The 15840-nt window shown below is 38.6% G+C and overlaps 1 protein-coding gene across 13 annotated transcripts in view; it reads left to right on the plus strand.

Moving 5' to 3' along the window:
* Window positions 1-15840, plus strand: part of PTPRD (protein tyrosine phosphatase receptor type D) — a 2538842-nt gene that overhangs the window by 2284036 nt on the left and 238966 nt on the right. The gene's annotated exons all lie outside the window — the stretch shown is intronic.

Here is a 15840-nt window from a genome sequence, read left to right on the forward strand (position 1 = left end):
GGGCAGGAGGAGAATGGGGCGACAGAGGATGAGATGGCTGGATGGCATCACTGACTCGATGGACGTGAGTCTGAGTGAACTCTGGGAGTTGGTGATGGACAGGGAGGCCTGACGTGCTGCGATTCATAGGGTCGCAAAGAGTCGGACACGACTGAGCGACTGACCTGAACTGAACTGATAGTTGATTAACAATGTTGTATTAGTTTCAGTTGTATAGCAGAGTGACTCAGTTATACATATAAAGTATCTTTTTTTTCCATATTCTTTTCCATTTAGTTTATTAATGCACTTATTTGCAAAACAAACACTCATAGACTTAGAGAATGAATTTATGGTTACCAGGGGGAAGAAGGTGTCAGGGGAGGGATAGATTGGGAGTTTGGGATTGACATTATACACTACTCTATTTAAAATACATAACCAGCAAATACCTACTGTATAGCACAGAGAACTCTGATCAATATTCTGTAATGATAAGTTCATTTTAAATAAGTGGTGGGGGAGGGCCTGGTTATTCCTGCTAGTTGTTTTCCACTTAGGTCTTCACTAAGATTGAAGTACAATGAAAAAGTTCTACCCAAAACACATCATACGTTATTTTTCTGTACTTCTTTGCTTAGTTCAGCACATGTCCTCTCTTTGATTGGAACAAGCTGGCCAGATTCCATTTCTGGTTTGGTCCATTCCAGGGCTTGATTTTGCTTTTTTGTGTATTCATGAAGTCCATGCATGTTTATTGCAAGCAAAGAGATGCTTCTTTGATTGGGACTCAGAGTCAACACTGGGAGGATCTTTGAATTTGAAAATTTGAATTATTATACCCATGAATTCTTCAGAAATGTTGTTAGCAATTTCCAGGGAAAGCCAATTAATGATTTTCCTTCATAGTGAAGTGACTGAAAATAATCACATCGTCTCCCACACAGATTGGATCTGAAGCCACTATAAAGACTGATTTGTCAGGCAGCTAAATAATTCTATCAGTCTTGCATCCTAGGTAATCTTTTAAGAATCATTAATTTTTGTGTTTAAGTAAAGGAGTAAGAATAATATGACCTGCCATACGTTCTCTTACCCATAATAATGAGAGTTTTTACTTTTGAAAACAATAAATTTATGAAATACAGAGCACATAGAGACGGAATTGAATGGGTTTAGTGTATAAAAACTCCCATATTGAGCACCACTTGGTGGATAAAAATCATTCAAAGCAGAAAATTTCTTACATGACCTCTGGAATTTATCAAATAACTAATGACAGAATACATTTGTTCTATGAGTCATGAAGTCCAAGTCTTGCAGAATTTAAGATCACTTAGATTATCAGTTATTGGAAAATATACCTTTTGAAGTAATTAGGGAAGGGAGAAAATACTTGATGGGTATAAGATGCAAAAACCACCCCCAGATATGGTCTTATTGATTATGCTTTTAAAGGAAATTTGTCATCCAGGTATCATGGACATGTCAGAGATGAAGTTTATTCAGCCTTACTTTCAATCCAGAACTGATACTTGTTCTTACTTGTGGTGAATAGTCATTATGACAGCTTTAGAATAAGCTTGCTATCGAAGGCAGGCCCATAGAAGGAATATTCTTTTCGTACCCTGTTCAGATGCTGCTTGCTTCTTAGCTCTAAATTAAAAGAATTGTTGCTTTTGACCTGTGGTGTTGGAGAAGACTCTTGAGAGTTCCTTGGACTGCAAGGAGATCCAACCAGTCCATCCTAAAGGAGATCAGTCCTGGGTGTTCATTGGAAGGACTGATGTTAAAGCTGCAACTCCAATACTTTGGCCACCTGATGCAAAGAACTGACTCATTGGAAAAGACCCTGATGCTGGGAAAGATTGAGGGCAGGAGGAGAAGGGGACGGCAGAGGAGGAGATGGTTGGATGGCATCACCGACTCAGTGGACATGGGTTTGGGTAAACTCTGGGAGTTGGTGATGGGACAGGGAGGCCTGGCGTGCTGCGATTCATGGGGTCGCAAAGAGTCGGACATGACTGAGCAACTGAACTGAACTGAGTTATAGAATGTTGACTATAGTTTTAATTTTCCTTTTTACCTGAGACAGTGCTATGGTATTACTAGTAAACATTAAGTGTTTACTGTATGACACATCAAATCATTTAGTATTAGCAACACTTTGAATGTGAGGGTTACTGTATGCATGTAAAATGAATGTGCTAATGTTAGAGAATCAGTGATGTTTGTATTGATGTAGCACTCCTCGATTAACTTGCCTGGCTCTGATTAATCTCCTTCCAGATGCTTCACATAGTATGTGAATGGAGATCTGAGTACAGATACACTAAATGAAAGTGCTTGAAACCTTGGCACCTTCTTTGGATGATTTACGTTGCTGAAGCAATTGTTGAAAAAAGCATACTTCTTCCTTTTGAATGTTTAAAAAAAACAGTTGGTTTCACCTTCTAAGTTAACATTAGAGGTTTTTGCTGTTGTTTTCTGGCTGATTTACAATTTGAATAATTTTATATTGCCTATTTAAATAATGTCCTATAGATTTTATTTCTCATTTATTTTGTTTTACTTCCTCTTCTCTCAGAGTTTGCATTGTTTTCTCATATGCCTCTCCTTATGAGGCAGATATTCATATGGGTTTTTATCTGTGTCTACATAGATCTAAAGTCTCCAATCTTGAAAAATGTAATTACTCATCACATTTATTGATATTTAAGAGGATATTCTATACTGTGGGGAAAAAATACTTGGAGCATTTGTCAACAGATTACTTGATTTACAGGTATAAAAGTACTGCACATGATATGATGGGTTGGGTATATACAACAAATTAGAATCAGCAAAGCAAATCATTTCATCATGCAAAACCCTTAAATATGCTTATTTCCCTATTCTTCTCACTGTAAATTCTTCCTTGCATCCACTCATCCATCACAGAATTCCAACTATTATTTTCATATGAATAATACTCAAAACTTACATTTTAAATCATGAGCTTTCCTTTTGTCTTCCTGTGTCTGTTATATTAGGTTAAATCATCCGTCCTTGCCTATCCACAGTTGTTCACCAAGCAACTAGGAGACTAAAAACTTGAAACTCACTTTTACCCTGGCTTCTTCTTAAATAAAATAAAATAAATATTTCCTAAACCTGTGAAACATTTCTCCAATGTGTATCTAACTAATTTCTTCCATTCTCTTCTTAGGAATTGTATACATTAAACTTCATCATCTTACATTAAAACAAATACAGCAACTTTCTCACTGATCTTGTCTTTGTCCCCCAAAACTAAACTTACTTGACAAAGACTGTATTTTAGAACAAGAATACTGCGTTGTTACTTTCCTGATTTAAAAATATCTGGCTCCATACTTCCTACCAAATAGACCCACAACCCTTTCAGTTTCTCACACTCACCGAGCTGACCCTCTCTTTGTCATGCTGCCACATAAGTTGCCACACTGGCCTCCTAATCCTGTCCCCTACATGTACCCAAGCAGGAGCCACACTTCACCCTGAATATACTATCGATTCACTATCCCTGCATGTGTGTGTGTCTGTGTGCGCGCAGGCTAAGTCACTTCAGTCGTATCTGACTCTGCAACCCTGTGCACTGAAGGCTGCCAGGCTTCTCTGTACATGGGATTCTCTGGGCAAGAATACTGGAGTGGGTTGCCATGCCCTCCTCCAGGGGATCTTCCTGGCCCAGGGATCAAACCTGCATCTCTTACGTCTACTGCATTGGCAGGCGAGTTCTTTACCACTAGCTCCACCTGGGAAGCCTTGTACCTCGATTTTACTCTTCCCCGTGTCTCGAAGCCTTCAAATTATATTCTTGCTGTTAGTCTTGGCTTTCCTGATATTCTACAAAGTTCGTTACTCATCCCACGTGCTCTCTTAGCTATTTTTTATTATTCACCTCTCCTGCTCTCTTAGCTATTGATTTTTTCATTTATTTCTTTCTGCTCACATGTACATTTCCACCATTATATTGTAAAATTTTGAGGGACTCTCTTGGATCCCTCCAGTGCTAAACTGTGTTTCATACAGAGAGTCTGAGAGGTGTTCAGCAAATGTTTTTTAAATTGAACAAATAGTACTATAACTTAATGTGTGTTAAATGTGAATATAATTATCTCCAAATAATGTAAGAATGTGCTTTTTTCAAATGCATGTGGGGATGTTATACATCTATTTTCATAAGATACATTTATTTAATTTTATCATGGGGTGAATATTTAAAAGTGATTTACCTAAAATAGAAATGAAACACTTATATAGTCACTTTGTTCTTCTGACTCTCTCAATTTCTTTTTCCTTTTTTCCTCCCTTCAAGTTAATGTTCATTAAGTCAAAAATTTTATACCCTAGTTCTCAGAAACTTGTTCACTGAGCTCACTGTTTTTGATTCATCATAACTGCATGTAACTGACATTTCTCATAGACTGTTGTGGGCAGTGAGGATTGATTTGTTTGCATGTCTCTTGATGCCATGTGGATTATCTCGTTTGTTCATTATATATTATTATTTGTAATTTTTCTTAAAATGTATTTTATTTATAATACATATATGTGTCTATAATAGCCTAGCTTCAAAGGGATGTATGACTAGTTTACAGATGAATGTTTACTATGATGAGATAAAATGTGATGGCACAACAGGAAAGCATGGGCTTGAGAGAAGTTAGTTGTCAAGAGTGCAGTTGGAGCACATAGCCCTACCGTGGACTTCTGTACCTTGGCTAGAAGAAAACCACAGTTTTAGCTCTAAGAAAGTTGAAGGTATTAGTTACTCTTGTCTGACTCTTTGCGACCCCATGGTCTGTAGCCCACCAGACTGCTCTGTCTTTAGGATTTTCCAGGCAAGAATACTGGAATGGGTAGCCATTCCCTTTTTCAGAGGATCTTCCTGACCCAGGGACCACACCCAGGTCTCCTACACACTGCAGGCAGATTCTTTACCCTCGGAGCCACCAGGGAAGCCCTTAGCTCTAAATCTCCTAACAACTCTGGAAATGAGAAAGAACAAACCAGTGACACGTACATACATTACCCATAAAATAAAAACAAATCTGTTCTTCAGAAGAAAAAACAAATCATAACTGTTCCTGAGACTGAAACCAGTGGGGGGAAGATTTCTTACATAGTTCTTCAGAACAAGGACATTGTCATGTTGTAAAGAATATTCTCTTCGTCATTGGCATGATTAATTCTCTGCAACTTCACAGGACACTTGTTGATTCAAGTACCTCAGTGTAAGCTGGGGAATAATACCCAAGGAAAACTTAGGAAGATTTATTCTCCAGCAATCAATAGAAAATTGTTCTGGTATCCTGGGCTCTGATCCTCTTGATAATCAAATGATTATTTTTATGTTATGTGGGGAAATAGATGAAGTTGGATTCTTTTGGCTAATTATCTGCAGTCATTGTCTCTCTGGTCAACCTGTCATAGGCTTTGTCCATCAGTGTGAGGTTCGAAGACTTGATAAGTATAGATTAAAGCAAGACTATCTGGTTGGTTAAGTGAAGTTTCAAATTCTAACACTGCCCTCTGTAAAAGCCAATTTTGCCCATCTTCTTAAGAAAATCAGGAAAGGTGGTAATAAGTACTTGGATAGGTCAGCCACCCTCTCTGTTAAAGCTTATAGTGAAAGCACCCGTAATTTCAGCTTGGGTTTGTATGAAGTAGGTTGGCTCTGTCCTAAAATAGGATTCGTGAGAAATTAAGGCAAGTAACAATCTGTGCCATAAAGTATGAATATCAAAACTTGAACCTGAAAAACAAGTAAGAATTTATAGCAAGTGTCCATCCTACTTTTAAATTTTGTTAAGTTTAAAACAAAAGACCTCCACACAACACCATTTGATCAGTCATCATTGAAGCACATGAACTCTGGTAAGTGAATGAGGTAATGTCTATAGAAGCAGTCACAGAAACAGTCAAACACATCAGAGTATCTACCAAAAGGCGTGACTTTGACTTTAGTTGATCTGCTTAGCCATTTTCTTCTGAAAATCACTCTGATAAGATTTGTTACCACTGACTCTGTCATAGGGGCTAGTATCAGGTATTTTATCAGCATGGCATAGTTCCCCTGAGAATTATCTAATATTCTACAATTCATAAATAATTTTAGTAAGGAATTTTCCATTTAATGTCTGCCTTTTGAAGAATAACTCAGAAGGAAGACGTTTTTCTCATTAACACAGTAGGGATTCTGCAATCCAGGTACCTCTCACTAGCCCTGCCATGGATTATACATAATGACTAGCAGTTAAATGATCAGTCAGAAATGTGTCACCTTATGTTTGAACAAACAGTAGGCTTCTTGACATATGTGACAAATAAATATTAAGACAAATATTTCCAGGTATTCCCTGGCAGTCCAGTGGTTAGGACTTGGTATTTTCACTGCCAGTCTCTAGGTTCGATCTCTCATCAGTGAACTAAGATCCTACAAATCACAATATGTGGCCAAATTACAAAGAAAAAAAAAGTCAAATATTATCTGCCAGGAAATGAATTCAAAATATGAAGGAAAAATTCATGTCTGGGAGTAAAAGAGGTGAAGGTGAGCCAACCTAGTCTTAAATTTTCTGCTTCATTTCTTTTGTCTTAAAACAGGAGAACCATTTCAAAAACAATGGTAATGTGTGCTTGGATGTCCTTAAATCTCAATCATATCCAAACCCATCAAGATAACTGATACCCTAGAAAGTTGTTTTTTTTTTTTTTGCTAGAATTTCACTCGTCATATTTCAGGAAATTAGCTTAGGCTTATGTAAGTGTCACCAAAGATTGTCTTTACTGGGTGACTTAGCTGCTCTTGGCAAATCAGTCAGGATTCCAACATCAAAGTTCCTCTGCTGTGCCCCATTGGTATTCAGTAAACAATGGTCTGTGCACTTTCAAGACCAAGTCACAAGCACTGGAGGCAAGGGCTGTGATAGCCACTAGAAAAAAAAAGAAATGGAAAATACCTATTTTTCCCCCCACTGAGTAAACACTTTTGATTATATTTTATATGCTTCTGAGTTAATTCCTGAAAAGCTATAAAATTTGCCAATTTGTTTATAATTTGCCCATGAAACCTGTCATGCACATTTTACAAAGCTGTTTTGTATATTATTTTCTCTCTATAACAATAAGCACCTAAATTGCACTGGTTATTTTAGGGATCAGTGGCTGAAAGTACACATTCTCACTTCCTTTTGTCAATGCACACACATTATTTACTCAGCAGCCTCATAGCCATGATCACTGAGCAATTGAAAGAGCATTCATCTTGCAGTAAACATGAAACCATCCACTTGTGCTGTGCGAAGAACTGGAGGATAGGTTGGCTTTCTATGCTAGTGAATTCAAGACTGAGATAACTTTTTCACTTGTCAAGTTGCTGTCACTTTGTTAAGGAATTAGAGACTGTATGTTTCTTAAAGTTATACCAATATGTCAGTCTCTTGCAACTAAATGAAAATGAACAACTCTCGTTGTTGTCATTATGTAAGAAAAAGGTTTATTGTAATGCTAGTGAGTATCTTGTCGTTGGAAACTAGTACCTGTTTAATTGGTGTGCAGCGTATTAAAATGCAACAACTTTATGTTTAAGACACGTCTTAATGGCATGTCTTCATAGGAGTGTAACTCAAAAGTGCTTTCCCTTTTATTCAAAGGACATTGACTGTCATACTCTGATATTTAGTGAGTTTCTTCTCTGGCTAGACAGAAACCCTGCTGGCATGCTCGTCTGTCTTGTGTGCAGGGATTGAGTTGGTGAGGGAAATTGATACAAACCATTTATATCTCCAACCCATCTAGACTGATGGCCAGGGAGCTACCAGTATGCTGCTGGTGAGAGGGCTAAGCTTGTGTGTGTATGCAGACAAAGTCATTTACTGCCTTTACCCTGAGACAAATGACTTAATATACCAGCCCCTTCTATCAGTTCATGAAAGTGAAGGTGTGTCAGTGTTCATCTGGTGAATATAGTTACTCTGTGGTTGGTGCTGTGCTCCACCCCAGGGGTGCCTATGCTGCTGCTAAGTTGCTTCAGTCGTGTCCGACTCTGTGCGACCCCATAGACGGCAGCCCACCAGGCTCCCCGTCCCTGGGATTCTCCAGGTAAGAACACTGGAGTGGGTTGCCATTTCCTTCTCCAATGCATGAATGTGAAAAGTGAAAAGTCAAAGTGAAACTGAAGTCGCTCAGTCGTGTCCAACTCTTCACGACCCCATGGACTGCAGCCCACCAGGCTCCTCTGTCCATGGGCTTTTCCAGGCAAGAGTACTGGAGTGGGTTGCCATTGCCTTACTGGTAAAGAAAAAAACAGGAGTCCAGTTTCCAGGGAAAGATGCTCTTGCATAGGTCCCTCAGATGTTTGCCATTGTTACCTAGGGGAGAAATGCCTGGTAATCTATTACACAAATCATCACATGTTTTTAGAAAACCAAACTTGATAATTCTTCATCATCCCTCATCCTTTGAGTATCACCAAGCCCTGTAAAAATTGCCTTCAGCCTATCTCAACTCTCACAGTTTATGCCTATATCAAGTATCAGGATGATGTACACTTTAAATATCTTATAAATTTTGTCAGTTATATTTTACCATCTGTCCTTCCAGTGAATATTCAGGGTTGATTACCTTTAGGATTGACTGGTTTGATCTCCTTGCAGTCCAAGGAACTCTCAAGGGTCTTTTCCAGCACCACAGTTTGAAAGTATCAGTTCTTTAGTGCTCAGCCTTCTTTACGGTCCAACTCTCAAGTCCATACATGACTAATGGAAAAACCATGGCTTTGACTAGATGGACCTTTGTTGACAAAGTGATATCTCTGCTTTTGAATACTCTGTATAGGTTTGTTATAACTTTCCTTCCAGGGAGCAAGCAGCATCTTTTAATTTCATGCTGCAGTCATCATGCACCATAGATATTGGAGTCCAGAAAGTAAAATCTGTCACTGTTTCCACTTTTTCCCCAGGTATTTGCCATGAAGTAATGGGACATGCCAAACCAGATGCCATGATCTTAGTTTTTGAATGTTGAGTTTTAAGCCAGCTTTTTCACTCTCTTTGTTCACCTTCATCAAGAGGTTCTTTACTTACTCTTTGCTTTCTGTCATTAAGGTGGTATCATCTGCAGATCTGAGGCTATTGATATTTCTCCTGGCAATCTTGATTCTAGCTTGTGATGCATCCAGCCCAGTATTTCACATAATGTACTCTGCATAGAAGTTAAATAAACAAGGTGACAATATACAGTCTTGATGTACTCTTTGCCAATTTTGAAACAGTCCACTGTTACATGTCTGATTCTAACTGTTGCTTCTTGATCTGCATACAGGTTTCTTAGGAGGCAGGTACGGTGGTCTGGTATTCCCATCTCTTTCAGAATTTTCCAGTTTGTGAGCCACACAGTCAAAGGATTTAGTGTAGTAAATGAAAGCCAAATAGATGTTTTTCTGATGTTCTCTTGCTTTTTCTGTAATCCAGCAGATGTTGACATTTCGATCTCTGGTTTCTCTACCTTTTCTAAATCCAGTTTTTACATCTGTAAGTTCTCAGTTCAAGTACTGTTGAAGCCAGACTTGAAGGATTTTGAGCATAATCTTGCTAACATGAGCAGTGACTACAGTTGTGCGGTAGTTTGAACATTCTTTGCCATTGCCCTTCACTGGGATTGGAATGAAAGCTGACCTTTTCCAGTCCTGAAGTCACTGCTGAGTTTTCCAAATTTGCTGGCATATTGAGTGCAGCAATTCATCAGCATCATCTTTTAGGCTTTGAAATAGCTCAGCTGGAATTCCATCACCTCCACTAGCTTTGCTGGTAGTAATGCTTCCTAAGACCCACTTAAGTTCACACTCCAGGACGTCTGGTTCTAGGTGAGTGATCACACCATTGTGTTTATCCCAGTCATTAAGACCTTTTTTGTACAGTTCTGTGTATTCTTGCCACCTCTTCTTAATGTCTTCTGCTTCTATTAAGTCCTTACCATTTCTGTCCTTTATTGTGCCCAAATTTGCATGAAATATTCTCTTGCTATCTCTAATTTTTTTGAAGAGATCTCTGGTCTTTCCCATTCTATTGTTTTCTTCTATACCTTTGCAATGTTCACTTAAGAAGACTTTCTTATCTCTCTTTGCTATTCTTTGGAACTCTGCATTCAGATGGGTATATTTTACCTTTCCTCCTTTTGACTTTAGCTTCCCTTCTTTTCTCAGGTATTTGTAAGGCCTCCTCAGTTCAGTTCAGTTCAGTTCAGTCGCTGAGTCGTGTCCGACTCTTTGCGACTCCATGAACCACAGCATGCCAGGCCTCCCTGTCCATCACCAAATCCCAGAGTCCACCAAAACCCACATCCTTTGAGTCGGTGATGCCATCCAACCATCTCATCCCTTCTCGTCCTGCGCTCAGTCTTTCCCAGCATCAGGGTCTTTTCCAGAGAGTCAGCTCTTCACATCAGATAGCCAAATATTGGAGTTTTTGATGGCCAAATAATAAGCTTCAACATCAGTCCTTCCAATGAATACCCAGTACCTATCTCCTTTAGGATGGACTGGTTGGATCTCCTTGAAGTCCAAGGGACTCTCAAGAGTCTTCTCCAACACCACAGTTTAAAAACATCAATTCTTCTGTGCTTAGCTTTCTTTATAGTCCAACTCTCACATCCATACGAGACCACTGGAAAAACCATAGCCTTGACTAGACGGACCTTTGTTGGCAAAGTAATGTCTCTGCTTTTGAATATGCTATCTAGGTTGGACATTACTTTCCTTCCAAGGAGTAAGCAACTTTTAGTTTCATGGCTGCAGTCACCATCTGCAGTGATTTTGAAGCCCAGAAAAATAAAATCAGCCACTGTTTCCCCATCTATTTGCCATGAAGTGATGGGACTGGATGCCATGATCTTAGTTTTCTGAATGTTGAGCTTTAAGCCAACTTTTTCACTCTCCACTTTCACTTTCATCAAGAGGCTTTTTAGTTCCTCTTCACTTTCTGCCATAAGGGTGGTGTCATCTGCATATCTGAGGTTATTGATATTTCTTTCTCCCAGCAATCTGGATTCCAGCTTGTGCTTCCTCCAGCCTGGCATTTCTCATGATGTACTCTGCATATAAGTTAAATAAGCAGGGTGACAATATACAGCCTTGATGTACTCCCTTTCCTATTTGGAACCAGTCTGTTGTTCCATGTCCAGTTCTAACTGTTGTGTCTTGACCTGAATACTGGTTTCTCAAGAGGCAGGTCAGGTGGTCTGGTATTTCCATCTCTTTCAGAATTTTCCACAGTTTATTGTGATCCACACAGTCAAAGGCTTTGGCATAGTCAATAAAGCAGATATAGATGCTTTTCTGGAACTGTCTGCTTTTTCGATAATCCAGCAGATGTTGGCAATTTGATCTCTGGTTCCTCTGCCTTTTCTAAAACCGGCTTGAACATCTGGAAGTTCACCATTCACATATTGCTGAAGCCTGACTTGGAGAATTTTAAGCATTACTTTAGTAGTGTGTGAGATGAGTGCAATTGTGCGGTAGTTTGAGCATTCTTTGGCATTGCCTTTCTTTGGGATTGGAATGAAAACGAACCTTTTCCAGTCCTGTGGCCACTCCTGAGTTTTCCAAATTTGCTGACAGACTGAGTGCAGCACTTTCACAGCATCATCTTTTAGGATTTGAAATAGCTCAACTGGAATTCCATCACCTCCACTAGCTTTATTCATAGTGATGCTTTCTAAGCCCCACTTGACTTCACATTCCAGGATGTCTGGCTCTAGGTCAGTGATCACACCATCGTTATTATCTGGATTTTGAAGATCTTTTCTGTACAGTTCTTCTGTGTATTCTTGCAACCTCTTCTTAATATCTTCTGCTTTTGTTTGATCCCTACCATGTCTGTCCTTGATTGAGCCCATCTTTACATGTAATGTTCCCTTGGTATCTCTGATTTTCTTGAAGAGATCTCTAGTCTTTCCCATTCTGTTGTTTTCCTCTATTTCTTTGGATTGTTTGCTGAGGAAGGCTTTCTTACCTCTCCTTGCTATTCTTAGGAACTCTGCATTCAAATGGGTGTCTCTTTCCTTTTCTCCTTTGCTTTTTGCTTCTCTTCTTTTCACAGCTATTTGTAAGGCCTCCTCACACAACCTTTTTGCATTTCCTTTTCTTGGGGAAGGTTTTGGTTATCGCCTCCTGTACAATGTTTTGATCCTCAGTCCATAGTTCTTCAGGCTATCTGACTATCAGATCTGATCCCTTAAATCTAATTGTCACCTCCACTCTATAATAAGGGATTTGATTTAGGTCATACCTGAATGCCTAGTGGGCTTCCCTACTTTCTTCAATTTAATCTGAATTTTGCAATAAGGAGCTCATGATTTGAGGTACAGTCAGCTCCCAATCTTGTTTTTGCTGACAATCTAGAGCGTCTCCATCTTGGGCTACCAAGTATATAATCATTCTGGTTTTGTCCATGCATAAGGTCATCTCTTGTGTTGTTAGAAGAGGGTGTTTGCTCTCACATCCTTTTTTTTTTTTTTTCTTGTTTTCTTTCTCTCTCTGTTTTTCCATGCCACAGTGCATTTTTCACACTGCAGTTAAAATGGTGTTCATGAAAATTTGATGTTAAACAGCATATCTACCCAGTAAACATCTGCAAGCACTTGAGTGCCCACTCACTTCAGCCAAGCTGGAAAACTTTTCTTTACCTTCTACTTCTTTTCGGGAAAAGACCATAGTTTTTATATATGTCATCAGTTTTGCCTGCAGCCCTTTTTCTAACTTTAATGAGTTTAACTCTGTATTAAGGAAAATCAAGATTTAGAATTTTGTATGTGGAAGCCTGATACCTCTTCTAGGAACAAAGACTATGAGATTTTTTTCATGTAAAATTTTGATGATGGTTTTGGCCATTTTGGGTAGTTTTTCTTCTATGTGGTTATTTTCCAGATGTCTGACCTTCCACTGAGTACTATTGTATTTTTGTTATTTCAAAACTATTGCGTAATTAGGTATCCTATGTTTGCATGTAAATGTAATGTTACTTTATATGATAATTTTTTATCAAGAGAGAGAAAAGCTCAAAAATTGAAAAAAAGAAAACAGTTTTATATATATATATATATATATATATATATATATATATATATATATATATATTAGGCTGTTTTCCCATATTGACAGCTTGTTTTTCCAAAGACTTAAGACTGACAAAGATATAAGTAGTTCCTTTTGGTAATTCGTTGGTGTTAAATTCAGGCTCACTTTTGACATAGAAAATGTTTTATATTTAGGGGGAGAGTTCCTCCGTAGATAAATAACACATTCTTGAATCACACATCCTGTTTTAAAGATTTCTTCATGTGCCCTTGTAGTTTTCATTATTTATAGTGAAATACCATATATATATTATTTTTTCCACAATACCCTACAAATAAAACTGTCATTACCTCTGTTTGCAGAATCTGTCTTCTCCATTCCAATAAATACTAGCCACAGATTGCCTTTAAAACTGTGAGAAATACTACTGACTAGAGTTAAATGATGAAATAGTGTCTTCAGAAAATTTATTTATACATATCTGAATCATGTTACTTTTGTGCTTACTCTTCTTGCCCCATTCCCATCCATGATTAAAGACAGAAGGAGGACGAACATTTGTCTTTACCGTGTTGTAGGTTCAAGGGGCGAACTGTGAAGAGGTGGAGAGAAGGGCAAAAGTAGATTTCTGAAATACTGCAAAACCCTGGCTTAGGAAACTGCTCTTGGATTTTTGAAACAACTCTGGTTTTTAAGTTGGTGATGTTTTACTTGGAAGGAAACTCATCAAAAAATTCATCTTTTATGTAAAACTTTCTCACACAGGTAGGGAAAATGTGTTTGGTAAGCTTATATAAGGAGTGCATGTATGTGTGTATGTGCACACTCAAAACAATATTTATTTCTGCATTAGGATGCAAACCATGAGTTCACACTGATACCTCTGATTTGAATCCAAAACCACACAGTTCATTCTACTTTTCTTATTTATGGAAAATTTGATTGCATAAACATTTTTTTTATTGTTATTTGCATTCACCACAATACAGTGAGGCAGCCAAGATGGATGTTTTCCTTGGCTTTATTTGATTTGAACTCATTAGAATTCCTAACTTTTACAAAGCCAACAAAGAATGGAGACAGGAGCCAAACTGAATTCTCTTTCCATATTTACTATTCCTTTGTCTATTTCTAAAAGCAAAAACAACAAACAGGAATTCAGTTCTTGAACCTTAGCTCTATTATGCAGTTTTGCTTTTTTTCCCTTTAAAAAAGTTCTTGGTGTGATTTTAATATAAATTTATATGAAGTGGTTAATTTAATGTTCAAAATAGAGAACAATTTGCACAAAGTAGAGGATGAGTATCATGACAACAACTTGTTAGTAAAAATAAATTAATAATAGAAAGCAGTGAGGTTTGTGAAAGTGGGTGTTACTGGATTTTTAGTAAGATTTCCATTGCCAGGAATAAATACATAACCCTGATTTCTAAATATTTACTTAAATATCCAAGTATTAATAGAGTTGCTAAATAGGAAGACCTTTCCCTCTCTCCCAACCCTCAATTCATTTTGGATCACAAAGAGTATTATCATTTGCTAAGACCAGACACTAATAACAGTAGGGATTAACATAAGGCCATGTGGAATTGCAGCTATCACATTCACAAAGTGTAATTTAATCTGAGTTTGTATTCTGCTACGTGGACAGTAGACATTACTTTGCGATTTATAGGATAATTGCATACATTGCTTTTAAATAACTTTGCTTACTTTGTGCCAAGAATTCCTTACACTTTCCTTTACATGTGAAGATTATTTCAGAAAATGAAGCTTTGCTCTGGAATGCCTGTGTGTTGCTTGTTAGTACATTGAATATTTAGTAGCTGCTAAGGAGACTCCTTGGAGAAGGTGATGGCACCCCACTCCAGTACTCTTGCCTGGAAAATCCCACGGACGGAGGAGCCTGGTAGTCTGCAGTCCGTGGGGTCGCGAAGAGTTGGACAGGACTGAACAACTTCCCTTTCACTTTTCACTTTCATAACTTGGAGAAGGAAATGGCAACCCACTCTAGTGTTCTTGCCTGGAGAATCTCAGGGAAGGCGGAGCCTGGTGGGCTGCCATCTATGGGGTCGCACAGAGTCAGACACGACTAAAGTGACTTAGCAGCAGCAGCAGCAGCAAGGAGACTCCTATCAGCTTATCAGTGTCCAATTTCCTATTCTTGCATGGCATAATTTTCTGAGGAATCTTTGGAGACCCTTTTTCACAGTAACTATCCTTATCAGATCAGATCAGATCAGATCAGTCGCTCAGTCATGTCCGACTCTTCGCGACCCCATGAATTGCAGCACGCCAGGCCTCCCTGTCCATCACCAACTCCCGGAGTTCACTCAGACTCACGTCCATCGAGTCAGTGATGCCATAAAGTCATCTCATCCTCTGTTGTCCCCTTCTCCTCTTGCCCCCAATCCCTCCCAGCATCAAAATCTTTTCCAATGAGTCAACTCTTCACATGAGGTGGCCAAAGTACTGGAGTTTCAGCTTCAGCATCATTCCTTCCAAAGAAATCCCGGGGCTGATCTCCTTTAGAATGGACTGGTTGGATCTCCTTGCAGTCCAAAGGACTCTCAAGAGTCTTCTCCAACACCACAGTTCAAAAGCATCAATTCTTCAGCGCTCAGCCTTCTTCACAGTCCAACTGTCGCATCCATACATGACCACAAGAAAAACCATAGCCTTGACTAGACAAACCTTAGTTTGCAAAGTAATGTCTCTGCTTTTCAATATGCTATCTAGGTTGGTCATAAAGAGATACCTAA

Source organism: Bos javanicus, chromosome 8 (assembly GCF_032452875.1).
Source record: "Bos javanicus breed banteng chromosome 8, ARS-OSU_banteng_1.0, whole genome shotgun sequence".
In the NCBI taxonomy this organism is placed as follows: domain Eukaryota; kingdom Metazoa; phylum Chordata; class Mammalia; order Artiodactyla; family Bovidae; genus Bos; species Bos javanicus.